The sequence below is a fragment of the Ascaphus truei genome, chromosome 5 (genome assembly GCF_040206685.1).
Source record: "Ascaphus truei isolate aAscTru1 chromosome 5, aAscTru1.hap1, whole genome shotgun sequence".
Classification (NCBI taxonomy): Eukaryota; Metazoa; Chordata; class Amphibia; order Anura; family Ascaphidae; genus Ascaphus; species Ascaphus truei.
This window is the reverse complement of record NC_134487.1, coordinates 38,884,750-38,910,146: the sequence shown is the minus strand read 5'-3', so window position 1 is coordinate 38,910,146 and position 25,397 is coordinate 38,884,750. Positions and strand designations below refer to the sequence as shown.

General features: G+C 51.4%; 1 protein-coding gene across 6 annotated transcripts in view; it reads left to right on the top strand.

Annotated features, from left to right (window-relative positions):
* Window positions 1–25,397, top strand: part of ATXN7L1 (ataxin 7 like 1) — a 136,268-nt gene that overhangs the window by 59,596 nt on the left and 51,275 nt on the right. The gene's annotated exons all lie outside the window — the stretch shown is intronic.

Genomic DNA, 25,397 nt, shown 5'->3' with positions numbered 1-25,397 from the left:
AACTCCAGTCCTCAATACCACCCAAAAGGGCAGTTTTTTCAGGATAGACTTGCTTCAGCAGCACAGGTGGCTCAATCAGTGGCTCCCTGCTTCAGCACAGGTAGCTCAATCAGTGGCTGTGAATGAAGACTGAGCAACTGAATGGACCACCTGTGCTGAAGCTGGGATATCCTGAAACCCTGCTGGGGGGGGATCTTGAGGACTGGGGTTGAGAACCCCGGTATTAACACATTCTAGGGCCATCGGCTTTGAGTCTTTGGAAATACTTATACCCGCCGTATATACATCGGAAAGCAGTACAGATACACCAGGCAACCTATCCCAAAGAGTTTATCATCTGATATTTAGTACCCGAGATGTGGGTAGTTTAGATTCCTCAAATGCCAGAACTGGTTGCCATCTTGTGTCCCTTATTTCATCCCAGTGAATTATTAACAGTGCAGTTCCACTTTGACTGTGCAGGATCTGTGCAGGATAGGGCACAGCAATGTGAGTACTTTAGCACACACCTAGTAGAGTAACTGTTGGGCTGGCTGAAAGTTTCAGGGTTCATTCTCTTAGTTCCTTTACTTTCTCATTGGCTTCTCCTTTGGCCTGGGTTGTACAGATCAGTGACGAGCCCTCCGCTCATGCACACTCCCAGACATGGCTGCCACCCTCCAGTTGTAGAACTCTTACATCGGTGGGTCCTCATCGTGGAAAATAGGGAAATCTGCTGCACACCGTAAAATGTCAAAAATACACCGGTACTGGTGCTCCTGCAATTAGGGACAGCCTGTGGGTGATCCAAGGCACATGCACGTAGAGAAGCATAACAGGGCACTTCGGGTTTTTATAACTATTGATTAGCCCGTTTATAAAGCGACGTGTGGACCTGAAGTGGTCTCTATCAAGTGAGAAAGTGGCCCAGACTGCGATCAGCTGTCGGAATGTAGGGTCAGTCGGACATCTGACGTTCCCTGAACATCATACACACTGGTGGCATGTCGGCCCTGGGGGCATACAGAGTGCCATCCAAAGGCGCTGAAGTAGTTAAAAGCCAATGATAGGTTGTGAGTTAAAAGGGCAATCCCTCCTAGGATGAAAGTGAACAGGGGTTTGTTTAACCCTTTAAGTGCCAACGGGGCCGCAGCACCAGAGGGTCATGGTCCCCCCCAGCCCTCGTGATCCCACGGTCCGTGTTGACGGAAGGGAAGGAGTCGTCGTCCTGTTTCACTTGCTGATCGATGGTGTTCTGCGTTCCACAATGGCACAGAACGCAATATCCTCTAGATAAACAAGCGGGAACAATATGACGTCGCTACTACATCATCGGGCCCTACAGTGTCATATCCCATAACGCAGTACAGGGGTGGGCAGCTCCAGCCGTCAGGGGCCACCAACAGGTCAGGTTTTAAGGAGATCCCTGCATCAGCACAGGGGGCTCAGACGTGGACTGAGCTACTGATTGAGCCACCTGCGCTGAAGCAGGGATATCCTTAAAACCAGAGCTGTTGGTGGCCCTTGAGGACTGGCGTTGCTCACCCCTGGTCTAAAGGGCACCCACAGGGTTAATAGGTTACATATAACTGATTTACAGTTGCATTTTTTTTTTATTATATAAATTGGACAAGCAGAAGTGTTTTGAAGTATATTTATTTTATTATTAACAAATGCATTGGAGGGTTTTGACACTGCCAATGTCTACAATGTCTTTTGGTTATAAGCCCGTTTGCTGCCCTCAGAGCCGAAGGTAAATGGTTCTTCTCTGCGCTTTGTTTGTAAAGTAATTATTTAGCCAGCACTAGTCAAACACATGTAGCGGATATGCTTGAATGCAAAGGTTCCCAGAGGAATGCAAAACCGATTCCTTTTTCACAAGATACAGGTAAGTAAACCAGCTACTGAGGACATACTCCGTTCAACTGCACCATGAGTAAATGCACCTTTACAGCCAGAGGGGCCCCGAGAGGAAGGGGTTAATTCCCTAGGCATAGGTTGCCTGCTATTGCTCTCTGTATTTCCAGCGATGCATGCAGTACACGGCTACCTCAGGCTTCACAGCACACAGGTGGTGCTCAACGCCAGTCCTCAAGACCCTCCCAACAGGTCAGGTTTTTAGGATATCCCTGCCTCAGCACAGGATTGTGCCACCTGTGCTGATGCTGGGATATCCTTAATACCTGGCCTGTTGGAGTTGAGCGCCCCCCCCGGCTCTAGCACATAGGATGTGTTCTGCCTGCATCAGCGTTGAGGCAGCGTCTGGAGCCCGTGAACGTGTCCGTCTGGTATACCAGGGCTTTCTGCTCCTGTGCCAGGATGTCTCACTGTATCATGTTTTCTGTCCGCTTCCGAAGATTTAAACAGTCGCTTCCGAGATAATCGCCTGCCCTTTGTTTATACCATCCAGCTGTGCTAATTAGGTTCTCCACTCGCTGATAAGTGGTAATGAGAGCAATCATCCACCTTTTTTGTTGTGTATTTGTTCATTATTTGGTGTGCCATTGTTTCGAAGGCAAGAGACACACGTCCACGCTATAAATCACTGTGAGAGATGAAATAAGCCTGTAGTCTATCGAGCCGGACCTTGAAAAAAGCCTTTTAGTTGGAATACGTGTTGCACCTGCAGCCACCGGTACAAATAGACTATTAGTCATTGTCACCCCAGGAATGAAGAAGAGTGAAGGAGGAATGATGGGAGCACAGCTCTGAAGTGCATTGTTTTCTCATTCCAGTGTATGAGAGAGAGGGCACATGCTACTGCTGCTTGGCTGAAATCTGACTGCCTATTATGTGTAATAATTGTAATGTATAAGACTGTAGGCACGGCAGGGGCACCGGTCATACTTTAAAGGTGGTAGACGCAAGGGAAAGTGTGACTATTCTTTTTGCTGCTGAAAGATTAGTAGAGGCAGAGATCAGCCTCCCAGAAGGTGTGAGAGGGGAAAATAAAGTCCATGCTTTACAAAAATGCTTGGGATTGGCCAGGGGTTCTCAAACGTTGTTACCTTGTGGTTGATCACTTCAGTGTTAATTGTTTGATGGTTCATGATGGTGCATAGTTAGATCAATAAATTAACCTTTTACAGTTCCTTAATGACTTGTCTGGCGCGCCAGAGGCCCTTAACCATGCCAGCTACATCACAGGCACTCATTTTTAAAGGGGTGATTGGACTGACTTCTCCAATGGAGCGTCCAACCTGGTTGAAATAGAAGTGGAAGCCCCTCAGGGGTCTGGTATTGCTCCAGAACCGATCTCTTGGCCCGGAAATGCCAGGGGGGGTCGGGGGGTAAAGGTTAATGCATGGAAATCCATATATTTAGCAAACCTAACAGACCAGTGTCTGAAAAGCTGCGTGTATCAAATCGTCCTTCAGGATTGATCTCCTGACCGTCGTAGAAATGTTGTGGGCGACTGAAACTAATTTCTAGGGTTTCGGCGACTACCACCAAAGTCGTCAGGGTCCCAGTCTGAGAACCCCTGGGACAGACACAAGTAATGGGATATTTCAGGAAAAAGTCATAGATTCTAATATAGTCCAAACTAGAGTAGACTTGGTGGGCAAAATGGTTCTTACCGGCCATCAATATCTGTTTAGTTATCATATGAAACACTGGATACTTCTTGAACAGCTCTGGATATGAATTTGTCAGTGCAGTTTGTGTGGTCTGGGGAGGGGGGGAAAGGGGGGCAGATAGGGTTTGCTTAGTTTTCAGGCTCAAATATACTTTCATACTTTTTTGCATGATGTTTGCACTTTGTTTGTGATAAGTGGAACATAAACATACAATTAATAGTTCCGTGTGATTTTCATTATTGCTTTCGTACGGATTAAATGTGGACCGGAAGTACAAAGGACACAGAACAGAAAATATATACTGTTTTTAATAGGAAGCCGTTTAAGATCAGACTAATAAAAGGAAAGGGATGCTGCTGTGAATAAATATACTGTTTTGTGGTTGACATGAAAATGGAAAAACAAGGTAAGAATAATCTATCTATATATTTTTTAAACCATTGTTTGTCCGTGTCTAGGGGCAATCTGATTGGTCCGTCGGTCCTTGGGTCGGCCGCCCTCCCACGGCTCTCATTGGCTCCCCCCCCCCCCCCTGTGTCCCACCCCGCACGGCTCTCATTGGCTGGTGTACCTCGCGCCCCCCCCCCCCCCGTGTGTCCCGCCCTTCACGGCTACACCGCGTGCCCCTCTGAGCGCAGTGCAGCCGCAGATTCTCCTCCTCACCGAGCGCCCCTGCAACCCCCCAGCCGCACCTCACACCCGGCATCTGCCGCTGAAACCCACCAGCCACACCCGGGTCGCAACCTCCATCCGCACCCCCGCCGGATCAGTCCCTCACACCGCCGCCTCACACCCGCATTACCACCCCCCCTCGAACCGCACCATCAGCCCCTTTCACCGCCGCCTCACACCCGCATTACCACCCCCCCTTGAACCGCACCATCAGCCCCTCTCACCGCCGCCTCACATACACCGCCACCGGCCCCCCGCATCACCTGTCCCTCACACCACCACTCAAAGCAGTCGCATCTCTGACTGCTATCACGCACGACCGTCGCCTCTCTTGGCTGGCTTGCGTAGCTAGGGGGGGTGGGACACAAGCACAACCACCGGCCACTCTCCTCTTCTCCTCCTCACCCCGCGGCCTGGCCCGCTGGATACCCCCCCCCCCCCGACATCACCCAAAGCTCACCACCCGCCGGCTCCACCCCCCCCCCTTCATCACCTCCCCGCTACCATCCCTCTGCATGGGCGGGAGGGGGGTTGAGCTGCTGCTCCCAGCACCTCACAGACCTCAGGGGCGCCACAGCCGCACCACCCTCTACCGCCTCCTTACCGCCCTCAGGCCCGCATGAAACAGCACACTTACCCTCCTGTTAGCCATCACTGCACCCTCCTACCGCCTCCCTCATGGTCGACGCCATTACCTTGGCGCGCACTTCAACCTCGCCGCGCCCTTAACATGCCGGCGGGGGGAGCAGAGTAGTGGCGGCCGCAGCGGGACTGACTGTCCCCTGGGGCGGCCGGTGGCCCACTCCCCCCTCTCCCCGTGCCTCCTACACACTCTGCCGCCTCCCCAAAGGTTCCTCTCCGCCTGAGGTGTGGGGGATGCCGGGACGCTAGCTATTTGCATGCCGCTGCCACGTGAGGTATGTGGGTGCGGGGGGGATGCAGGGCTGCCCTCTAGCTTCAGGCCGCCGCCTGCGGTATGGGGGGGGGGAGAATGTCACCCAATCACTAACTCACTCACCCACCCAATCACTAACTCACTCACCCACCTAATCACTAACTCACCCACCCAATCACTAACTCACCCACCCAGTCACTGACTCAGTCACTAACTCACCCACCCACCCACTCATTAACTCACTAACTCACCCACCCAGTCACTAACTCACCCACCCAGTCATTAACTCACCCACCCACCCAGTCACTAACTCACTCACCCACCCAGTCACTAACTCACTCACCCAGTCACTAACTCACTCACCCAGTCACTAACTCACTCACTAACTCACCCACCCAGTCACTAACTCACTCACCCACCCACCCAGTCACCAACACCCACCCAGTCATTAACTCACCCACCCACCCAGTCACTAACTCACTCACCCACCCAGTCACTAACTCACCCACCCACCCAGTCACTAACTCACTCACCCACCCAGTCACTAACTCACTCACCCACCCAGTCACTAACTCGCTCGCCCGCCCCAGTCGCTCGTCCGCCCCAGTCGCTCGCCCGCCCGCCCCAGTTGCCCGCCCCCGTCACTCGCCCGCCCCAGTCACTCGCCCGCCTCAGTCACTCGCCCGCCCCCGTCACTCGCCCGCCCCCGTCACTCGCCCGCCCCCGTCACTCGCCCGCCCCCGTCACTTGCCCGCCCCCGTCACTTGCCCGCCCCAGTCGCACGCCCGCCCCAGTCGCCCGCCCCCGTCACTCGCACTCGCCCGCCCCCGTCACTTGCCCGCCCCAGTCACCCGCCCGCCCCAGTCACCCGCCCGCCCCAGTCACTCGCCCGCCCGCCCCAGTCACTCGCCCGCCCCAGTCACTCGCCCGCCCCAGTCGCCCGCCCGCCCCAGTCGCCCGCCCGCCCCAGTCACTCGCCCGCCCCAGTCACTCGCCCGCCCCAGTCGCTCGCCCGCCCCAGTCGCCCGCCCGCCCCAGTCGCCCGTCCCTGTCACTCGCCCGCCCCTGTCACTCGCCCGCCCCCATCACTCGCCCGCCCCCGTCACTCGCCCGCCCCAGTCACTCGCCCGCCCCAGTCACTCGCCCGCCCGCCCCAGTCACTCGCCCGCCCGCCCCAGTCACTCGCCCGCCCGCCCCAGTCACTCGCCCGCCCCAGTCACTCACCCGCCCCAGTCACTCACCCGCCCCAGTCACTCGCCCGCCCCAGTCGCTCGCCCGCCCCAGTCGCTCGCCCGCCCCAGTCGCTCGCCCGCCCCAGTCGCTCGCCCGCCCCAGTCACGCGCCCGCCCCAGTCACTCGCCCGCCCCAGTCACTCGCCCGCCCCAGTCACTCGCCCGCACCAGTCACTCGCCCGCCCCAGTCACTCGCCCGCCCCAGTCACTCGCCCGCCCCAGTCACTCACTCACCCACCCACAGAGAGAGGGCAATGGGGAGCGGAGATAGGGGGTGAGTGGAGAGAGGGGGGGAGCGGGACCATTCAATCCCGGGCAACGCCGGGTACAGTCACTAACTCACCCACCCAGTCACTAACTCACCCACCCACCAAGGCACTAACTCACCCACCCATCCAGTCACTAACTCACCCAGTCACTAACTCACTCACCCACCCAGTCACTAACTCACTCACCCACCCAGTCACTAACTCACCCACCCAGTCACTCGCCCGCCCGCCCCAGTCACTCGCCCGCCCGCCCCAGTCACTCACCCGCCCGCCCCAGTCACTCGCCCGCCCGCCCCAGTCACTCGCCCGCCTGCCCCAGTCACTCGCCCGCCCCGTCACGTCCCCGTCACTCGCCCGCCCCCGTCACTCGCCCGCCCCCGTCACTCGCCCGCCCCCGTCACTCGCCCGCCCCCAGTCGCCCGCCCCAGTCGCCCGCCCCAGTCACTCGCCCGCCCCAGTCACTCGCCCGCCCGCCCAGTCACCAACTCACCCAGTCACTAACTCACCCAGTCACTAACTCACCCACCCGCAGAGAGAGGGCAATGGGGAGCGGAGATAGGGGGTGAGTGGAGAGAGAGGGGGAGCGGGACCATTCAATCCCGGGCAACGCCGGGTATATCAGCTAGTTCTATATATTTGCTACAGGCAAAGCAAGACTGGTGCTTTAACATTGCAGGTGTTGAATTTTCCACTTAACTGACTGGTCCGTTATTTTAATATTGGATGATATTGGCTGCCTGCAGTCTAATATGTATTTCCTCTAATGCTGTAGACTAAATCGTTAGCATTTTACTGATATTTCAATTGTACTTTATTATAGAGAAACTATTTACCATTGATATATTACATGTCTTCACATGTGCTGACCTGAATGTTAAATGTCTGAGGGATAAAATAAAAGGTATTGGCCTGAGAGAGGCTGGTGAGATTATTTCTCTGTATGAATCATTAATTCTGCGCTGTCCTGTTTCTTGAACATGGAATACTCATCTCTGGATATACAGCTCCAGAAAAGCACGTTCCAGATTCTGCTTCTCACTGAGCAGCAACTGGGTTTCTAAAAAATATTTCAAACGCACAGAGCCGCTCAGTTGTAACATATTCTATATTACCCATTATCATCAGTTTGAGATTCAATCATCTTGTTATAATAGTCACAGAATACAGACGGAGAGCAATCCTATAGTTCTGTTTTCCGGTCTTCCCCTTAAGTGACCATTCTTCATCTTATGATTTAAAACGGTTTTCTTGTTTTCTTCTGAGTCTTCTATGGCAGATACCAATGGGGTTAACTCCTCCATCCAGTCGAAGTAGAATAAGACTTCTAAAAAAGACCGCTCTCAAAGGGGGTGTATCCTTCCCAGGCCAGTTACTTTTTTACTACCTTAGCTGCAGGCGTCTGCAGGTTCGCTGCAGTTTCTTTCTTTTTTTTCTCCCCCTCTATTTTTTTTCTAAACGTGACGCTCTCATGCCCCCCTGATCGGAGCAAGGCGGGGGGTGTTTTTTTTTTTTCTTCCTACCATCGTCATCAAGCCTGGCCGCTCTATCAGCCACGGAAGTCCAGCAGGAGCCATAACCAGACCTGTCCTCAGCACTGCTGAGCATCTTCCACCTGGAGCCCTCTTGACTGCCCGCGTGGTACAGCCGGCAAGAGTTCGGAGGAACGCGGTTACGTCATGGCATCGCGTTTTGGTGCCTCTCTATACTACCGGTGCCCTTCCGGCTTGTCTCCCACTAGGGAGGAAGCTGGCTATGGACGCCACGTATTTAAAAAGAGAGGGTTTAACTCTGCTTCCTTGTTTCTTAGTGGCTAGTAGATTAGCAACGTGGCAGCTCTGTGTTTTACAGGGGACCAGAAAACTGAAGAATCTCCGCAAGAAGCTTAAGTTGTGAAACCTAGAATAAGAGTCTCCAAAAGTAAATGCTGTGCAGAATGTTAAGCAGTAGCTATCTAGCCCAAGAGATTTTGCGCAGATTGTGTAAAAAAAAATGGCTGATGAGCATAATGCTGCAAAAATAACTGATTTCATTGACACGATGAAGATTGTGCTTATACAGTGTTTTGATCAAATACAAGTCTCGGGGTCTGCAGGCTGATAGCCTGAGCAATTATTTGGAAAAGACAAGTGTTTCAGAACTTGGGGAATATTCTTCATCCGAAAAAGAGAAGGCTTAAGCGGACGCAGGATCCTGAAAGATAGATACCATAGACAAGCTCATAAAAAATATAAGGACTGTTAAATATTGAGGACTCCAGAGAAGAGCAGAGGGCCCTGGATGGGTCTTTTTAGACCCCAAAAAGTAGAGTACAACGTTTCATTGTGAGGAAGGAATGGGCATCATTGGATAAGACAACAGTGACTAGGAAATTCATGAAAATGTACCCTTTCAGTGAAGAGGATTGAAGTAGCGGGGGAATACCACCAAAGGTGAACACAGCAGTCACCAAGATGGTGAGTAATACAACATTTTCCCCAGAGGATGGATCATCCTTTTAAATCCCATGGATCAGACAAAAGAAGGTCATGCGCAAACAATATTCATCTATTGGGGCGACACTGAAACCAGCAATGGCCTGTATTTAAGGACGGTCAGAATCTGGATTTCTAATCTGGTTGAAGCTGGAAAATCGCAGCAGAAATTATTGAAAGACTTCTCGAATCTAAAGGATTATGTTGTCGACGCTTCGATGGATCTTATTTGGCTTGGAGCAAGATCTTTGGCATACGCCATAGCTGCGTGGAGAGCACTATGGCTCAAGCCTTGAGCAGCATGTGGCTCGTTCAAAGATAGACTGGCATGTTTACTTTAGGGGGGGTGCTTATCTCTTTGGGGACCTCCTAGATGACATCTCCAAAATGAAAGGCAAAAAGGTCACTTTTTACCCCAACAGAGAAGATTAAGACATTCTTAATTTCTTAGGGCTCCAAGGTGAGTTTTGCAGGAGGCAAGATCCTACAAACTAGGCAGAGCCTATAATCGTTGGATTCACACCAACAGCAGCTCTGGGGGCAGCGTCGCCCCTGGACAATTTACCAAGAAGCAAAGTCCCTGATGGCTATGCCGTTTAACCGCAGACAGATGGGATTTCTTGATTCCCCCTCCCTTCCTCTCTTTCCCCCCACCCACCCTTCCTCTCTCCCCCCCACCCACCTGTCCTCTCTCCCCCCCACTCACCCGTCCTCTCTCCCCCCCACTCACCCGTCCTCTCTCCCCCCCACCCACCTGTCCTCTCTCCCCCCCACTCACCCGTCCTCTCTCCCCCCCCACCCGTCCTCTCTCCCCCCCCCCCCCACCCACCCGTCCTCTTTCCCCCCCCACCCACCCTCTCTCCCCCCCCCACCCACCCGTCCTCTCTCCCCCCCCCACCCACCCGTCCTCTCTCCCCCCCACCCATCCATCCTCTCTCCCAAAACCCCACCCACCCGTCCTCTCTCCCCCCCCACCCATCCGCCCTCTCTCCCACCCACCTGTCCTCTCTCCCCCCCCACCCACCGTCCTCTCTCCCCCCCACCCACCCGTCCTCTCTCCCCCCCACCCACCCGTCCTCTCTCCCCCCCCACCCACCCGTCCTCTCTCCCCCCCACCCACCCGTCCTCTCTCCCCCCCACCCTTCCTCTTTCCCCCCCACCCACTATTCCTCTTTCCCCCATCACCCTTCCTATTTCCCCCACCCCCACCCACCCTTCCTCTTTCCCCCACCCCCACCCATCCTTCCTCTTTCCCCCACCCCCACCCATCCTTCCTCTTTCCCCCACCCCCACCCACCCTTCCTCTTTCCCCCACCCACCCTTCCTCTTTCCCCCACCCACCCTTCCTCTTTCCCCCACCCACCCTTCCTCTTCCCCCCTACCCACCCTTCCTCTTCCCCCCTACCCACCCTTCCTCTTCCCCCCTACCCACCCTTCCTCTTCCCCCCACCCCCACCCTTCCTCTTCCCCCCACCCCCACCCACCCTTCCTCTTTCCCCCACCCACCCTTCCTCTTTCCCCCACCCACCCTTCCTCTTTCCCCCACCCACCCTTCCTCTTTCCCCCACCCACCCTTCCTCTTCCCCCCCACCCACCCTTCCTCTTCCCCCCCCCCACCCTCCCTCACCCCCCACCCCGCTCTCCCCCCCACCCCGCTCTCCCTCACCTCCCCCCCACCCCGCTCTCCCTCACCTCCCCCCCCACCCCGCTCTCCCTCACCTCCCCCCCACCCCGCTCTCCCTCACCTCCCCCCCACCCCGCTCTCCCTCACCTCCCCCCCACCCCGCTCTCCCTCACCTCCCCCCCCACCCCGCTCTCCCTCACCTCCCCCCCACCCCGCTCTCCCTCACTTCCCCCCACCCCGCTTTCCCTCAAACCCCCACCCCGCTCTCCCTCACCCCCCCACCCCGCTCTCCCTCACCCCCCCACCCCGCTCTCCCTCACCCCTCCACCCGCTCTCCCTCACCCCCCCCCACTCCGCTCTCCCTCACCCCTCCACCCCGCTCTCCCTCACCCCCCACCCCGCTCTCCCTCACCCCCCCACCCCGCTCTCCCTCACCCCCCCACCCCGCTCTTCCTCACCCCCCCCCCACCCCGCTCTCCCTCACCCCCCCAACCCGCTCTCCCTCACCCCCCCAACCCGCTCTCCCTCACACCCCGCTCTCCCTCACCCCCCCACTCCGCTCTCCCTCACCCCCCTACCCCGCTCTCCTTCACCCCCCCTACCCCGCTCTCCCTCACCCCCCCCTACCCCGCTCTCCCTCACCCCCCCTACCCCACTCTCCCTCACCCTCCCAGCCCTTTCACCCTGCTCTCCCTCACCCCTTCACCCCTCCACGCCTGTCTCCCTCACCCCTCCACCCTTCTCTCTCCCTCACCCCACCCGCCCTTCTCTCTCCCTCACCCCACCTGCCCTTCTCTCTCCCTCACGCCCCCGCCCTTCTCTCTCCCTCACGCCCCCGCCCTTTCCATATTCTCCTTATTCATTCGCGTGGGCTTCCTTTGAAGAAGGCTTTGACAGAGTATAACTGATCTGGGATGGTTAACGCCCTCTTTTATAGCAGGTTAGGTCTTGTCCTACCTCAGCAGGATGGAGGACTTAACCCCAGTGGCGGCTGCAGAAGCAGAAATATCGGAAGGTAAACTTCCCATTTTCTGTTATTTTGTTTTAGGAATCATCATCGTTTCCTTAATTTCCCACCGTGCCCAGTAGGTGGCGCCTGATGAGCAGAAATGGTTTTTCAGTGTTTCAATGGTATTGGGCAGAGTAGTCCAAAGCCAGCCAATAAGGGGCATCAACAGGCCCAAGTTTAGAAGATCTCTCTACTTAACCCACATTTAACCAGTGAACTCGAGCCTAAATATCACCTTGAGGTATGTGCTGTATATATATTACCCTGGACACCTGGGCAGATGCTGGTCTGTAACTGTTACATACGCCCATAATATATATTTTCTTTAACTGTGCACGCAATGTCTCGTATATTATGTATACCCTGTTCATTTATGTAACTGTACTTGTAACCATGTATTATTTGTCTTAACTCTGTGCCCAGGACATACGTGAAAACGAGAGGTAACTCTCAATGTATTACTTCTTGGTAAAACATTTTATAAATAAATAAAATAATAAGTGGATGATCCCTTTAGGCTGCCCAAATGATCCCTGGTGGATGTCAGGGCCAGCACACACCGGGAGCGCCAGTGACGTACAGGGGATCATCATGTATGATCATTTTGCAAGGGTGGAGATGGCGTTCACCATTCCATCTACGTGACAAACGCCATCGTAATGGAAGCGGATCTCCCTCCGCTTCCGCTCAAGTCACGGGGGAGGGGAGGGAGCGGTCGTGACCGTGTGATGCGGCCAGTCTTCCTGCAGTGAAGGCACGAAAGAGGTTAGGGGGAGGGGTTCTCAACTCCAGTCCCCAACACCCTCCAACAGGTCAGGTATTCAAGATATATTCCTGCTTCAGCACCGGTGTGAGTGCGGGAGCTTTAAAAAGCAGGCGGATACTGGCGACCTCTGCGGAGGCATCTCGGGAAGCAGGGGGTCCCTAGAGCTGAAATGTAACGGGGTCCATGAAGCAGGAGACCCTCTGCTTCAATCCTCATCTACTATGCAACTATGTAGCTTAACTTCATTGGTTCGAATTTCCTGGAATCGGGCACCACTCTTCTTTTAAGGCAATTGCCCCTCTTTTTGGGGTACAGATCTTTGCAAAGTCACATTACCCACGAAAGGTGGCACAGAATGAATGGCATAGCGGCACTCATTCACAGCACCGTGGGACAGCATTTTTAGAAACAAACGGGTTGCTGCTTCAGAATCGGAGTGCCAGTTATTTTAACTTTCAGCGCTTCAAACCTTTCCAAATACGTTAACCCCTTCTGTGCCAGAGGTTGCCTGCCATTGCGGTGGTTGGGGCCGGTTGCTTGCGTGGTGATGCTGATGTGACATACACAGTAACACTCCTCCTGTCTTGTGTTGCACGGGGATTATATGTAGTGCTGATCAGCCAGCCAAGAATGATCCGTGGGCTGCTGCTAATTCTAGCAGTGACTCCCTTCCCTCCCAGCTGTGTGTGTGTGTGTTTGCTGCACATTCATGGATTACTTTCATAACTGGCTAATTATAGCACCCTCCGAAGCTAATAGCATAACAATGTACCTAGGATGCTGCAAATAGACACAGACTGTAGATCCTGCCGGGATTTAACACTGCGCTGGTGTTCTTTTCATGTTCCAAGACGAGACCTTGAAGCTTCATCATTCTGTTACCTGCTCTACTGCCTGGGCGGAGGGGCTTGCAGCAGGGGGCCATTTTTTTTAAAGACCCCCATATATTATTTTATACAGTGCGATGGCACCATTATATAATGTATACCCTGTTCATTTATGTAACTGTATTTGTAACCATGTACTATTTGTCATATTAACTATGTCCAGGACATACTTGAAAACGAGAGGTAACTCTCAATGTATTACTTCCTGGTAAAATATTTTATAAATGAAAATAAATAGTGTCCCACTACTTTATTATAACACACACGATGCCACTACTTGTTTGATATAAAATCTTACAGTCGTTCCTTTTTCTTTAACGGGATTGTTTTTAGAAGCCCTCTCTAGCTTCTTAGGCCTTAATTATACCAAAAACTGCAGAGCTGCAAAGCGATCCGGTGACGTCATTGTGGCGACGTCGCCGTGCTACATGCGAACAGGCCAAAGAGATTTGTAGCACTACTGGTGGGAGACATGGCCAGATTGGTTGGCTGATGATGCACTGTGATTGGCCGGGCAAATCACGTGATGCGGCCGTCGTGTGTGAATAACAAAATCTCAAATCGCTTGAGGAGACCAATGCTTTGCAGTGCGGCGCTTACGTCGCGCTTGGTATGTGCACTCGTATTGGTTTGTTTTATTTTGTTTTTCGGGCGATTTTTGGTATAATGGCGGCCTTATTGTTACAGCCTGACCATCGCTTACATCTTTATAAAAATACCACTTGTGAGCACATTCACGTCTGACAGGTCTATACCCCTGTCTTTCCCCACTATCTCTTGGTATACAGTGCTTCCACTACAGCCAGGGGTTCTGGGAAATGACTTGCAAATGAGAACATTAACCAGAATCCCTGGCTACAGTCCAAAGAGCTGGGTCGGCAAGTTCCATAAATGTGGTCTTTTTTTTACGTCGGATTGTTTTTTACTGACACAGAACCTTTACTTTCTCATTCACTTTTTCAAGGTTGGGGAGTAATACGATTGCACACTGACGTGCAAGTGAAGGAAAAGCAACATGTAACAATGAAACTTTCTGACTGAGGCTTGAACCTCTGCACTGCCTATTGCACTTTCTGACTGTGGCTTGAACCTCTGCCCTGCCTATTGCTAGATCCCATTAATCCCACCTCACCCCACCTCCTCGGTTTTCTCCCTCCGCACCCATCGCACCCATCTCGTGTTAAACCTTTTGTATCCTTTTCCTTTATCTTAACCCTTTCAGCAACGCCGACTCTCAGGACTGCAATCCCGCAGGCCGGACCCCGAGGGTATTTATATAAATGTAAATACAACTGTTTGCTCATCTGCATGTCTTAGGCAGGTCTGCAACCCCGCCTTTCCCTATTATTATATACAACACACACATATACACACACACACGTAGACACACACATGTAGACACGTAGACACACACACACGTAGACACACATACACACACATGTAGACACACACCCACATGTAGACACACACACATGTAGACACACACACATGTAGACACACACACACACGTAGACACACACACACACACACACACACACATGTAGACACACACACACACACACATGTAGACACACACGTACACACACACGCACGTACACACACACACATGTAGACACACACATGTAGACACACACACACGTAGACACACACACACATGTAGACACACACGTAGAAACACACACACGTAGACACACACACGTTGACACACACACACGTTGACACGTTGACACACATTTACACGTTGACACACACACACACACGTAGACACACACACACACATGTAGACACACACACTTAGACACACACACGTAGGCACACACACACGTAGACACACACACACACATGTAGACACATGTATACACACACACATATATACACACACACGCACACACGTATACACATGTACACACACACATGTAGACACATGTATACACACACACAGACGTAGACATGTATACACACACACACGTATGCACACACACACATAGACACACACACACACACACACGTAGACACACACACAGGTAGACACATGTATACACACTCACACACACGTATACACACTCACACACGTATACACACTCACACATGTATACACACACGTGTATATACACACGTAGACACACACACGTAGACACACACACACACGTAGACACACACACACGTATACACACTCACACACACGTATGCACACACTCACACACACGTATACACACTCACACACACGTATACACACGTATACACCCTCACACATATATACACACACACATGTATACACACACACATGTATACACACACGTATACACACGTGTACACACACACATGTGTGAAAACACACACACACGTGTACACACACACGCACACACGTGTACACACGCACACACGTATACACACACACGTCTATACATGCACGTGTATACATGCACACACATTATATATATATATATATATATATATATATATATATATATATATATATATATATATATACAGTGGTCGACAAATCACCAAAAAATCTACTCGCCACACAAAAAAATCTACTCGCCACCTAGTACCAAACGTGTGCTGCTTGGGCCAATATTTACTCGCCCGAGGGTTAAATCCACTCGCCCGGGGCGAGCAAATGTATAGGTTTGTCGAACACTGTATATATATATATATATATATATATACAGACACACCCACACACGGTATCCCCAGCACCACCACATCAGCACACAGGCATTCTCTGCCCCCTGCCATTCCCAGCCCCCATCAGCACCCACACATCAGCACCTTCGCACCTCCCCCATCGCCACACCCACATCAGCATCCCCACATCAACACCAAACCCTCCCAAATCAGCACCCGATACAATCACCATCAGTACAGCCACAGCAGAAGTACCACCGCACACCGCCATGGGCCGCGTGGACCACTCCCCACCCAACCACCCAAATGCCACCCCCACACCACAAACATCCCGGGCAACGCCGGGGCTCTCAGCTAGTAATTTACATATATATATATATATATATATATATGTATGTATGTATGTATGTATGTATGTATGTATGTGTATATATATATATATATATATATATATATATACTATTATTAAGGTTATGGTGGGTAAAAAAAGTGACAAAAAACCCTCCACAGTAAAGCATAAAGCAACTGCAAATATTACTGTATGTTCATTTGCATGTCTTAGACAGGTCTGCAACCCTGTCTTTCCCCATTATCGCCCAGCATACAGCGCTTCCACTGCAGCAAGGGATTCTGGGAAATGACATGCAAATGAGCACTCAGTGCCACCTTTTGTCTCAAGCTCGTATTACACAAGCAAATCCTCAAGCCAATGCATGCTGTTTTAAACACAGCTTTTAGACAGAGGCTGGGATGAGATGCAAAGCCATTGAACCCACTCACAGACATGTTTCAACCTTGATGGGTATCATCAGTGTGAGGTTGGTCTTAATGGCTAAGCGGGTTTACGACTAGACTACTTACCTATAAGATATAGTAGACTTTTGGTTTACATCCTTTGATCAAATAATGCCAAGCCTGCTAACGTACTCTTCTGCTGCACTGACAGCTAAAGTTCTGTGAGGAAGATCATGTGACCAGTCAGGCACTAGATTCAATTGGTTCACTGCTAGAGGGGACAGGGCTCAAAAAAGTGATGCTGTTACAGAAGGGGAAGGGGATGTGACTTTGTAAATGGTTGCCTTTTTTAAATGCTAAAAGTTTTTTCTCATAGTACAGAACTGATTTATTTAAAAAAAAATATATATATATATATATACACACACATACAGGATATTGCTTGAACTGCAGCTTTAAAAGAGCAGTTCCGCCTACTCTGATTTTTATTGCCCCTCTTTCTTTTACATGTATAGGAAACATGGAGTCTGCAGAACTGAACTGTGTTCATTTCAGCACCAGGACCCCCCTGCTTCCTGAGATACTTAGGGAAAGTACCTGTGGTACAGTTCACTCGGAGGGGAGGGCAGGAATGTATGTTTAAATCTCCCGCTTAACACGGACCAGTAGGAGGCTGAGACGTCGTCAGTCATGGCTTCCTATGCGTGACGCAGGGGTTTTAGACTTCCATGAAGTACCGGCGGTAACTTCTCTGGTTAGTATTTCGAAGCTAGGCTCCGGAGACCCCCTGCTTCCTGTACATTTTTAAAAAGGGGGGAGGGGCAGAGGAGGGAACTGATCCATTAAAATGGCAGTGCCAATGTCCCAATGAAAAATATTGCTTGCAAATAACTTGGAAAGAATCCAACCGTTTCATTTATTTGCATCTCGTGCAGAATGCGTCTTGCTTTTCCCCCGGATCTGCTGAATCCAAGCATACCGGTTACTTGTGTTTGTTTATAAAGTGATTATGAAGCCATATAGTAATTGGCCAAAGAGCAATCCAAAGACCAAAATGTACCTGTAGTTTAAAGTCAGACAAGCAGTCTTGTTTCCAAAAAACACTAAAGATTATTTTTTTTTAAATTATGTTTTTGCTCATCACGGAACTGTTATTAGTTTAAAAAATAATTATTCAAAAATACTTCTATTTGTCTAAGGTTTTGAAAGTTGTGCGACTTCATTTAACCTATTAAACCTGCTGCTGTGGTTCCCCTTTGTCGTAGGAGACACTAATCACTAATGGGTCATGGTTCCTCTGCTGGTGCTGGCTCATATCCTACCGGACCTATACAGAAAGGATGTGAGCTAAAAATAGATCCCGGAAGTGGGATCAGTTAACATCCCGAATTATTGTGGTGCGCTATTGCCCACCCAGCCCTTCCAGGTCCGGAAACCCTGCTTCACACACTGATCTTTCAGTCAGTCTCATTCTACTCCCAGAACTCCTTGCCTGCCAAGGTTCTGGCATCTGCTGGTTCTGGCATCTGCTGGTTCTGGCATCTGCTGGTTCCGGCATCTGCTGGTTCCGGCATCTGCTGGTTCCGGCATCTGCTGGTTCCGGCATCTGCTGGTTCCGGCATCTGCTGGTTCCGGCATCTGCTGGTTCCGTCATCTGCTGGTTCCGTCATCTGCTGGTTCCGGCATCTGCTGGTTCTGGCATCTGCTGGTTCTGGCAGTGGAAGACTTGAGGAGGGCAGAGGACGATCTATAGTTAGTGTGATAAGGTTCCTACATGAGGGGGGGATATGAGGCTACCTTAGCCTGGCTTCCACCCAGCTATGGTCATACGGATCTCACCAACTCCTTATTGCCAGGCTTTCAGTGTATGTTATCTAAACCAATGGTTTGCAGTCCCTGAATTACATGCAGCTTTTAGTGCGCTTGGGGGAATTCAATAAACCCTGTTAAATCAGGGCACGCCATGTTAACTAAAACAGGAGCGGATGTTGGGATCCCCGGGTTAACGTGGTATTTACTAGTCTAATTATATGCACAAATAGCAGCCGCACTAGAGCTCATTAGTGTAGACTTAACATCACATCACTGTTGCGATAAACGTACATAAAGTGCTGTTCTGCCAGTCTCGGTGTTACTTCTATCCAGACCCTGATATGGGGCTTTTTCTCCATTGGGGAAGGTCGAGGAGAGGGGAAATAGCACCAGACACATTGCTATGTTAGCAGTATTTAATCACAGCCACCTCTGGTGTTGCCACATTTCAGGGCCTGCATGGGAGTAGCTGGATGGGAGCACTTTTAGTTATGACTTAAATAACGTAACGCGAAGTCCCTGCGTTAACCTTAACAGACGTTAGTGGATCGGAGATGATATGATCATGCCTCATTTGCAGTAATTTTAGTTAAAGCTATGCTCTTTACGAGAAAACATGCCTGAATGTTACGCTATTGTTTCTATTGAATACAGCAGGTGTTGGACAAAAATTATAACATACTTAGGAGACAGAATTTTTGGGAGCCCCTGTTTTGTTAAGTGCGTTCCAGCCAACCCTGTACACCCCGGCAGCTCTGTCACTATGTGTCAGTGTGTATCTGTGACGCCTGCACAGACCCAGATACCCTCAGTCCAGACACCTTGTGCATAGAGAGCAGGGGAGGGCAGAGTACTGGAGCCCTCAGATTAGCTCTACCCCCTGCCCTCACTCACTGGGGAACTGTACTGTGGTCCTCTCGTGTCTGAAGACCCCCTAGTTCTTGCACTGTTTTGGACTACAAATATGGTGCAAGAGAGCAAACCCCGAGGCCACCGGGGGTCATCAAAAGAAAACCGTGACATCATCCCCCGACGTGAACGCGTGACTGTGGCTTATTGGCGGTGGCACCACGCAGGAATGCTCTTTTTCTAAAGGCAGAGTGTGCGCCCGCCACTGTGACGTGATTTACTCCCCGATTAAAGTGAAAATAGTGCTGCTTTCTTTTTGTGGCTTCTTTTCGATGGGAACACTGTAATTGTAGTAGGTGTAGGTAATTGACCGCATCATGATTACCTCCGGGACAGGGGGGGAAAAGAAATGGAATAGCTAGAAATAATGCCTTTCTTTTATAAAGAGATTAGTTCAAGATCATTATCCTTTCAAGTAGCTGCTTACCAGGAGAACTTTAGGTGTTCAAAGTAGCAATTTTATAAGGCTTTAATAGCATACAATTCACCAATTAAACCTATCACTGCAATTGGATTTTCTTTAAAATGTTGTATGTGCCCCGTGCTGACAGACGTTCCCTGCCAGTCAGAAAGACTTTGATTTTTAGTTGAGATATATATTATTATTTCTTCTTTTTTCCCTGGAAATTTTCCCCCTCCCCCCTCCTGCCCCCCTCCTGCCCCCTCCCCCCCTCCCCCTCCTTCTCTCCTCAGCAAGTCAATAGAGGTTTTAGAAATCTCGCTTACAGGGGCAATGCCTGCTACACCCAAAGTGTATGAATGTCCTAAAGGGTTACACCTCGCTGATCGGTGCCTATTTTGCTAAAGTTCGACCCCTAGACTTTTGGAAAGAAATGTGTTGAAGTTACTACCCCCACACGGTGAGCTGAGACTTGGGAGGATGTTGATTCACTCTGGCTTCTCCTATTGTGTGATTGTCAGTGTGTGTTTAACAAGAGATTGTGCAGCCAGAGTCCCCATCCCCCCCCTCCCCTCTATGGTAAGGAAAGGGTGCGCTAAGGGTAAGGGATACAATGATCTAATGCTGCCCCATGTAAAGGCCCCGAAGAATAGGCACTTGTGCTAAATTTCCAAATCAACAAAAGCACTTGAGTCTTTGTTTTTGTTTTTTGCACAGTAACATTAGTTTAAGGAATACATTTACATTGTGACATTCTCTACATGACGTAACTCCTGGAGTGCCACGCCGTAAAGACTACATCTTGGGGAACCCTAAGGGTTAGAGGGGCTAATTCCATTGAGCTGGTCCCAAATTAACTTCCTTTCTCTTTGTTAGTTTTTATTTTTCCGCGCTCTAGGAGGTAAAACGTTGTGCGATCAGATCACGCGTTCCACAGTATTAGCCTGAGAATAACCGTGGCCCTGTGTTTTTCCCACCTGCCTCTTGACTCTCAGCCATCCTGATGTTTTACCCCCATCTAATCGCCAAAGTGGGCATAAAACTGTACGTTTTTTGTTGCTTCGTCAATTCTGTTAGCATATCCTAAGGAGGCAGCCACCCATGGACCTCACCCCGTCATGTCATTCATTATACTGAACTGTAAGCCTGCGGCTAATGGAGCAATCCAAGCGGGCACACGTTTATTTACCGTATTGGCCCGAATATAGTGCTATGTTGTTTTTTTTCCCCTAAAAATGTCCTTCTGAAAACTGTACTCGTATTATATGCGCAGCCTGACCCCTTGTATTTTTCATGTAGAACACCTTCAAAACTTCAGGGTCGTATGATGTGCGAGGCCGTACTATATTTGGGCCAATACGGTACTTTTTAACATAGGAATGAAGCGCATAGTCCCTGGAGCTGACCCCCATTAATTTCAGCCACGAGGATCCACTGCTTCTAGAGACACTTACCTCCGTAGGGGGCGCTGTTCTCGCTTGCTCTCTCTCGCTCTCTCTCCTTCCTTTTGAAAGCTCCCGCACTCACGTGGGCCAATAGGAAGCTGCACCAGATGACATCACGGCTTCCTATTGGCCCACGGGGCGTGAGAGCTTTGAAAAGCAGCCATAATATGGTCGCTGCTAGGCAAGCCGGAGTGGCTACTGAGGCCCCCTGCGGAGGTATGTCTCTCTGGAAGCAGGGGGTCCCCGGGGTCTGAAATAATATGGTTCATCTTTGGAAGCCCCTCTGCTTCAATCTTAGATTAGAAATGAAATGGCTGGCTTTGGTTACCTCTTTAAAGAAGTAGTTTGCCCTGATCTCCATCTCTTTTGCATGTTACTTTAAGAGATTTCTTCTTGCCCTTTCCAACACTGTTTTTATTTATTAAATCTAATATACAATAAGTGTTAAAATGGAGCTCTCCCCAGGCAGTCTAAAGGTTACCATGGTATCCCTAGGAGCTGAATATTAGGGAAATCGTGATTTTGAATACAAATAAACAAGCAGGACGTGTTCAGGGGGCAATATACTAACATTATATTTAATATTAATATTATACCCGTATTTCCTCGATTCTAAGACGCACTTTTTTTCCCAATTTCACATCTCTGAAATAGGGGTGCGTTTTAGAATCGATGTACTAAAAAAAAACAAAAAAAAAAACCTGCTTGGGGGCGCTGCAGACGGAGGGCGTGCAGCTTTCAGCGTTTTAACAAAAAGCGCGGTAGCCGTCTGCTTGAGCCACGGCCCCCCGCCCGCTCTCCCCCTTGTCCCAGTTGGTTGCTTGAAGTGCTGGCCCCCCCTCTGCGACCCACAGCAGTGCGGCTGTAGCGGCACCACGAGCTGACCGCCCCTGACTGCTACTCACAGCTTCCAGCCCCACGAGCCCTCTGCTACTCACGGCTTCCAGCCCTCTGCTACTCACAGCATCCAGCCCTCCGCTACTCACAGCATCCAGCCCTCCGCTACTCACAGCTTCCAGCCCCATGAACCCTCCGCCCCCCCTCTGCTACTCACAGCTTCCAGCCACATGAACCCTCCGCCCCTCCTCTGCTACTCACAGCTTCCAGCCCTCTGCTACTCACAGCATCCAGCCCTCTGCTACTCACAGCTTCCAGCCCTCTGCTACTCACAGCATCCAGCCCTCTGCTACTCACAGCTTCCAGCCCTCTGCTACTCACAGCATCCAGCCCTCTGCTACTCACAGCATCCAGCCCTCTGCTACTCACAGCATCCAGCCCTCTGCTACTCACAGCATCCAGCCCTCTGCTACTCACAGCATCCAGCCCTCTGCTACTCACAGCATCCAGCCCTCTGCTACTCACAGCATCCAGCCCTCTGCTACTCACAGCTTCCAGCCCTCTGCTACTCACAGCTTCCAGCCCTCTGCTACTCACAGCTTCCAGCCCTCTGCTACTCACAGCTTCCAGCCCTCTGCTACTCACAGCTTCCAGCCCCATGAACCCTCCGCCCCCCCTCTGCTACTCACAGCTTCCTGCCCCATGAACCCTCCACTACTCAGCTTCCTGCCCCATTAACCCTCCGCTCCCCCCCCCCCTCTGCTCCCCCCCCCTCTGCTCCCCCCCCTCTCTGCTCCCCCCCCCCCTCTGCTACTCACAGCTTCGGCTGCCAGCCCCACGAGCCCTCCGACCCCTCCCTTGTCTCTGTCACTCTGTGTGTGTATGTGTCTTTCTCTGTGTGATTCTCTGTCACTCTGTGTGTATATGTGTCTCTCTCTGTGTGATTCTATCACTCTGTGTGTGTATGTGTCTCTGTGTATGTGTGTGTCTCTGTCACTCTGTGTGTGTGTGTGTGTCTCTCTCTGTGTGATTCTCTGTCACTCTGTGTGTGTATGTGTCTCTCTCTGTGTGATTCTATGTCACTCTGTGTGTGTTTGTGTCTGTGTGTGTGTGTGTCTCTGTCACTCTGTGTGTGTGTATGTGTCTCTCTCTCTCTGTGTGATCCTCTGTCACTCTGTGTGTGTATGTGTCTCTCTCTCTGTGTGATCCTCTGTCACTCTGTGTGTGTATGTGTCTCTCTGTGTGATTCTGTCACTCTGTGTGTGTGTGTGTGTGTGTGTGTGTGTCTCTCTCTGTGTGACTCTGTGTGTGTTTGTGTATGTGTGTGTGTCTCTGTCACTCTGTGTTTGTGTATGTCTCTCTATGTGTGTCCCCCTCCCCACCACTGTCTCCCTCGCCCCCTCCCCTCCACTGTCTCCCTCCCCCCCTCCCCTCCACTGTCTCCCTCCCCCCCTCCCCTCCACTGTCTCCCTCCCCCCCTCCCCTCCACTGTCTCCCTCCCCCCTCCCCTCCACTGTCTCCCTCCCCCCCTCCCCTCCACTGTCTCCCTCCCCCCCTCCCCTCCACTGTCTCCCTCCCCCCCTCCCCTCCACTGTCTCCCTCCCCCCCTCCCCTCCACTGTCTCCCTCCCCCCCTCCCCTCCACTGTCTCCCTCCCCCCCTCCCCTCCACTGTCTCCCTCCCCCCCTCCCCTCCACTGTCTCCCTCCCCTCCACTGTCTCCCTCCCCCCCTCCCCTCCACTGTCTCCCTCCCCCCCTCCCCTCCACTGTCTCCCTCCCCCCCTCCCCTCCACTGTCTCCCTCCCCCCCTCCCCTCCACTGTCTCCCTCCCCCCCTCCCCTCCACTGTCTCCCTCCCCCCCTCCCCTCCACTGTCTCCCTCCCCTCCACTGTCTCCCTCCCCTCCTCCCCTCCACTGTCTCCCTCCCCTCCACTGTCTCCATTCTTCCCCATCCCCTTCTCCCCATCCCCTTCTCCCCATCCCCTTCTCCCCCATCCCCTTCTCCCCCATCCCCTTCTCCCCCATCCCCTTCTACCCCCATCCCTCCATTCCCTCCTTTCTCCCCCCCTTTCTCCCCCCCTTCCCTCCTTTCCCCCCCCCTTCCCCCCTTTCCCACCTCCTTCCCTCCCCCTTCCCTCCTTTCCCCCCCTTCCCTCCTTTCCCCCCCTTCCCTCCTTTCTCTCCCCCCTTCCCTCCTTTCTCTCCCCCCCCCCTTCCCTCCTTTCTCTCCTTCCTCCCCCCATCCATTCTCTCTCTGCTCATCCGATACTGTCTCTCTCTCTCCCCATTCTGTGTCTGCCTCTCTCTAGTGCAGATAAATGTATGCTACTGTTTGCTTAAAAAAATAAAAAAATCTGCACATTTAATATATTGGGTTTTTTTTTTCCACAATTTTTTTATTAAATCAAGGGTGCGTCTTAGAATCGATGGCGTCTTAGAATCGAGGAAATAGGGTAATTATTATAATAACTTTTACTTGTCGAGCCCAATGTGACTCATTTATAGTATAGCGTGCGGTACACAGTACATAGGATTGTTACAGACAGAGTTCCTGCCCAGATGAGCTTACAATCTGTTTTTGGTATAATAAATTGAGGATACCCCGCTGCAGCTAAAAAAATGTATAAGTAGTAGTTAAGGGTAAGGTGCTCTGGGCGGTGAGAAAATATGTAGGTATAGAGAACAAGAACCCATTTGTAGCACTCAGTGCCCTAATTGGGTGTATCTTAACACAGCAGGGATAGGGCAGAAGTGAGGGATAGGGCAGTCTGTGTACTTAGGTTGTCACTAATGTATAAGACTACCTATGAGTACATTGTCTTGTTGTATTGGTACGCTGGTAGAGTGACAATGTTGTCACATTTAGAGACTGACACTGCAAGAAAGAGTTGCATTAATACTGACGGCAGTCAGGTAAAGCAGTGGGTAAGTAGCATAAGGTACCTAGAAGGTGGTGTGGCTAATTGGGTATGCCTATATTAATGAATGGGCTCAACCACCATGTACTGTTCTAAAGCTACTAACTCCTTAAGGTGTGCACTAGGTAATATACCCGCATATTACCTCCCGTGAGCGCTTGAATCTAACATTTTCTTAAGACCCACGCTTCCGCACGCTTGCTGAAGCGTGCGCGAGCCCCTGCTAAAGCCGCTCTTGTTGCGGCTGCAGGGGCTCACTGGTAAGCGTGAGCGCGCCTCAGCACGGGTCAGCTCACTTCTGCCCTATCCCTGCTGTGTTAAGATACACC